We start from the raw sequence: 6,000 nt of genomic DNA, 5'->3' as shown, positions 1-6,000 counted from the left end.
ACAACTCTTCCATCTTTTGACTTTCCTCGTCTCCTCTGGTCGATTGCATATCTCTGGACTCCTGTTTTTGCGCTGCCTATGTCTTCTGCATTCAATTGACTTTCTACATCAGTGTTGACCTTGGGCGGCCAACGCATAATAATCTCGCCCTTTTCTCTACTATTCATACATGGGGAAGCATCAGAATCTGAAACTTTCTACGACAACCAAAGGGGTCACTCATTCAGATTCTGACTCCCCTTCGCAGGATATGGAGGAGAGCACGAGGTCCAAGTCTGAGGCCCATCTGGGAGCAATCTCTAAAACTCAAAATGGCAGCAAACTCCCGACCACTCTGGCGTCTTCTAAGTGCCTTAAAAAGGATCCACTACCTCCGAATAGCAATCCTTCTCCTTCTTCTCTAGATCTTATTCGGGAAGAGTTGCGCGCTCTCAGACCATTTATGGAAACAACTTCTCAGACTCTACAAATTATGCAGGATAAATGGGTGACCCTGGACTTTCGTGTCTTACTTCTTGAGCAGTCAACAGAATCAGTCCAGAGTTCCTGTTCTCGCATCCCGTCTATGGAGGCGGAAATTCTTCATCTCGAGCGGCAGATGGAAGATTTAGAAAACAGAAATCGTAGGAACAATCCACACCTTTATGGCCTTCCTGAACTTACGGAGGGGTCTAACCTACTGCTTTCTTTCAATCCTTTCTTCTGAAAGTTCTAGATGCAACGGCCCTATCTTCCGTTAACATACAGAGAGCCCACCGTCTAGGTCCCAGAGTATCATCTAGACCACGTGGTATCATCATGTTGTTCTTGCAATACACGGATCTTCTTCAAGTGCTGGATGCCACGAAGGTCAAAAAACAAATCTTATGGGATGGCCACCGTCTTTATTTGTCTCAGGGTGTTGCCAAGGTTACTGCTGATCGTCGGAAAAGATTCCTTGATATGCGTCCACAGCCGAGAGCTCTCAATGCCAGATATGGTCTCCTGCATCCTTGTCTTTTTAAAGTTACCTATAAGGAAAAAACACAACATTTGAGGATCCTGCTGTTCTGAAAGAATTTCTCCGACGCCATGGGGTGACTTCAATGGACACCTCCGGAGCTACTTGACTACACTTGCTTGGGCATGATGGGTCTTGATTTGTACTAGTCCTGAATTGTTTTAATCCTGTGAACCTCGTCTCAATGTAATGTTTTTATTATTCACCTATTGTTCTTACCCCTTTTCATTACCCTTCGTTTTATCTCCCTCCTTATAGGCTCATTCCCTATCATTCTTCCCTTTTGTTCTTTCATTGGTTCTTTATACTGCCTTTTATTGCCCTGTAGGCGAAGATCCGGTTGCGGCTGCTGCTTTCGCTGTTGTTACCATTGTCTCTGGCGCCATCATCCCGCTTTTCACGTTTTGTCCCGTAAGTATGTTTTTCAGTCGTCTGTTTTGGACTTGTACTGTCATTGTGTTCTTTATCTCTCTTTACTCTTTTTCTTCTTCAACATTGCTCTTTTCCTTTTTTCCTCTGTCTTTCTCTCTCTCTCTACCTGTCATTACCATCTCTTCTTTTTTCTGCTATGATTCTTACTTTCATATTCTTCTCTCTATTGACTTTGTAAGCATGTTATTGCTTTATATTTCCTCTTTCTTTTCTCATTCCGTGTAACTACCTGGAATGTTAAGGGTTTAAATAACGCAATTAAGAGACAAAGAGTACTGTCACATCTTGCAAGACTCAAAACTGATGTGGCCTTTCTGCAAGAGTCTCATTTATCGGAGGCGGAAGCCTTAAAAGTTAAACGTTGTTGGGTGGGACATGTTTTCTTTTCTCCCACAGATAATAAGAAGGGTGGTGTTTTGATCTTGTTTCACAAAAAGTTAAATGTCTCTGTTATTTCTCGCGATTGTGACGCTCATGTTTGGTGGAGGATAGTTAAAGTACATATTGATAAGATACCTATTGGTTTTTTTTATGTTTATGCTTCTACAGGTGTTGATAAGGTTTTTTGGTCATCTATCTCTGAAAGACATCCTACCCTAACTGATGAATACCTCATTTTCGGTGGCGACTGCAATCAAATTCTTGATCCTATCCTAGATCGTCAAATTCTCTCCCTCTAAGATGCACTCTCAGTTCACTAAAACCATTCACAACAATGCCCTAGTAGACATCTGTAGACTATGTCATCCTGATCTTAGGGAATTTAGTTTTTACTCCCCTGCACATCACTCTCAATCACGCATTGATTATCTCTTTCTTAGCAAGTCCCTAACACAACATGCCATTCACTCCGATATCGGTTCTATTTTGATTTCTGAACATACCCCTGTACTTGTTGATATTGACCTCATTCCTTTCTCCCCACACTCTGGCGGATGGAGGTTTAACAACTCACTTCTCCTTGACCCTATTTTTTGTGCAGACTTCTCTAAATTTGCATCTGAGTTCTTCCTTCTCAATCACACCCCTGAATCCTCTTTTGTTATGGTTTGGGATTCTTTTAAGGCAGCTTCTCGAGTTTTTATTATTAATTTTGTTTCCCGCAAGAAAAAAGCTAATGAGGCCAAATCTTCCCTTCTTCTGACTAAAATTAAGCAGCTAAAAGTTGCCTATCACTCCTCGAATTCTGAGGCATCTCTTAAGGACCTAATTGAGGCCAAAATTTCCTTTAATAAATTTACCACCGATGTTGCTTCCAATTTATTATTGAAATGTAATGCGCGTTACTATGGTGGTCAAGACAAAATGGGGAAATTACTTGCTAACTATTTAAAAATTTGTAAAGAACGATCGAGAATTGAATCAATTAAATCATCGACTGGTAACTTCCTGTTTAAAGACAAAGACATCCTTAACAAATGTATGCTTTTTTACAAGAATTTATACACTCCAGAGACTGTCCCTACATCTGATGCTATTCTTTCCTATTTCCAATCTCTCTCCCCTCCCCCTGCGGCTCATGTGGATTTCCGGTCTTTAGAGGCTGATATCTCTCTGTCTGAGATTGCTCACGCAGTTTCCAAACTCCGTCAAGGCAAAGCCCCAGGCCCTGATGGGTTTACTATTGAGTTTTATAGTCATTTCGTATAATTTCTTTTGCCAAAACTTCTACTTTTATTTCAAACCTTCCTAGCTTGGGGTCTCTCGGGTGGCTCTTTTCAGCAGGCCCTAATTTGCTTAATTCCCAAGGACGACAAAGATCACTCTCTTTGTAAAAGTTACCGTCCTTTTTCTTTGGTCAACACCAATTACAAGATCTTGGCTAAAATCCTAGCTCTTCAATTGGATCCCTTGCTGCCCGATTTACTTGGTCCAGAACAATCCGATTTTGTAAAAGGTCGCTTATCGTCCAACAACTCCAGGGTCCTTTTCAACATTCTCAGCAAAGCTTCTTCTCTTGATCTTCCCCTGGCCGTTATTTCTCTTGACGCGGAGAAGGCTTTTGATAGAATTGGTTGGGATTTTATGTTTCAGGCTCTATCTTGGACAGGTTTGCCTATCAAATTCATTTCCTTTATCTCTTTACTTTATTGTAGCCCCCAGGCGTCATTTTTTGTCAATGGTGCAATATCAAATTATTTTAATCTTCAACGGGGCGTTCGACAGGGTTGCCCTCTCTCCCCTCTGGTATTTGTTCTGGCCTTAGAACCTTTCCTTACTAAAATTCGACAGGATGACTCTATTTCTGGTTTCAGTTTCACTTCTCAACAAGTCAAACTTTCAGTTTACGCTGACGACATTCTCTTTTACTGCTCTTATACATCCTCCTCCCTACCTTCCTTCTTATATCACATCTCTTCTTTCTCCGCTGTTTCAGGTTATCGACTTAACGTTGATAAGTGCAAAATCCTTCCTTTAAATTCTCTTTGTCAAAAACACCTTTTTGATATTTCAGGATTCTTGTGGCAGCTGACTAAAGTTAAATATTTGGGTGTATGGTTTGCTCCTCTTTTGTCGGATACTTTGAGACTTGTCTTGGTGGGGCCGTCTAAATTCGATCAAAATGATGCTCTCACCTCTTTTATTATACACCATTTCCATGATCCCAATCCGTATTCCTGACAGTTATTTTAAAAAAGTCGACTCTATCTTAGTGAAATTCCTGTGGAAAGGCAAACGATCTTGTATTGCGCTTGCCTCCTTGCAGAAAGACAAGTCTCATTCAGGGGTTCGTTTCCCTGATTTTAAAGCCTACCCTCGGGCCTTCTCCCTTAAACAATCAGCTTGTTGGCTCTCCACTGATCTCCCTTTCCATCCTCCTCTTTGGTTATCGATTGAAGCTTCTTTTATCTCTCCCTTTGCTTTCCGTGAATTTTTATCTTTTACTTCTTCCCTAACTAGCCTTTGCAATCCTATTATCTCTCACTCTCGTAAATTGCTCTCTCCCTATTTATCATCTTGCTATCCCTCTGCTTCTTCGATACATGAGCAACCAATCTGGCATAATAGACAACTTCTTCTCCGTAACCGTACTTTCTTTTGGAAATCTTGGCATTCCCGTGGTCTTAGTTGGATTTCGCAACTCCTTTCTTAGAATGTACCTCTCACTTTTTTAGATCTTCGGTCTCAATTTTCTTTACCCGCTAGCTCACGCTCACAATATGAAGCGCGTCTACCCGCTCTTTTGTCTTATATTGCTTCTTTGCCTGCTTCCAATCCCATTCCCCCTGCTTGTCGTTCTATTGCTACAGTACTGGATGCCTCCCCTTCCGCATCCTTCCTTTACAAAGCAGCATGTTTTTCTGATGATAGATCCAAATCAAAAATTGAGTTGGCCTGGGAACGGGATTTTTCTATATAAATTCATAAAACCTCTCGAGCTGCTAATACAACCCAAACTATATATTTTGTTTATAATCGTACCCTGTTAACTCCCTCTGCTATATCCTCTTTCTCCCCAGACACTTCCTCCACTTGTTGGTCATGTCCGTGCCTTAATGCAGATTTAAAACACATGCTTTTTGAATGTCCTCCCTTTCTTCGCTTTTGGAAGCTGGTCTGGTTACAAATTCAGAAATTGTTTCAATTTTGCATCCCATTTTCCCCAACTCACCTCTTTTTGGGATCTCTCTCCCCAGCACTTCCCGAGTCACAGACACATTACCTCCTGCTTGATCTTTTAATTGCCATAGCCTTCCATCATATCACTTCCAACTGGAAGCAAGCCACCAATGTCTCTTTCCATTCATGGTGGAATGCTGTCTGCTTTAATCATAGATTAAGGAAAAAAGAGAGGATGCCCACACCTCAAAATAGTACACAATTATTCGAAGAAGGCACGTGTACATGAATTGCACATGTGAAGGTACATTTATTTATACCAATTACTACTATTTTTTGAAATTTTTGGCAAAATGTTTTTTTCAAAAGCAGAAAAAGGGGAAGAACCCACACAATCAACACAATGGTTATACAAATACAAACAATAATTATACACAATGACAATTGATGAGATACATAAGAACACAGAGGGAATATTAACACATTTAGTAATTCATGGTTAAATATGAATGCCTGTTTTGAAACCACCAAAGCGAAGTGAAAAAGGGGGCAAGAGCTTGCACAATGTCCATTAACATAGATACAATTAATGTATTACTGTACTCTTGCGAAATGCCGACGCGTTTCAGGTTCGAGCAGAGCGTGTTCGAACCCTCATCAGGGCTTTGTGAATAGTCTGTGTGAAAAAAATAAAAAATGGAAAACAATTTTGAAAGCCACGACTACATGTGAAGCGATTGAACTCATGGAGTTTTGATTGAGAAGGGTACCTGTGGTTATCAGGCTCCCAAGCACTGTTCAATGGACAGGGGGCGATGACACAAAGGTTTAGTTCTAAAATGAATAAAGCACAAAATGTTGTTTCATATAATTGAATATGCATCAAAGAAGAATGGGGGAATCAAGATTTGAGCCTACCTCTATGTGCACCGTCTGGCGCCCCTTAGAGGGAGGAGATCGAGGATAAAAGTCTTGAATCCTGTCAATTAAAAGCAAAAGGCTTATGA

This window comes from Lissotriton vulgaris, chromosome 4_1, assembly GCF_964263255.1.
Source record: "Lissotriton vulgaris chromosome 4_1, aLisVul1.2, whole genome shotgun sequence".
Lineage (NCBI taxonomy): Eukaryota > Metazoa > Chordata > Amphibia > Caudata > Salamandridae > Lissotriton > Lissotriton vulgaris.
The sequence above is the reverse complement of the archived record's forward strand: the minus strand, read 5'-3'. Positions refer to the sequence as shown.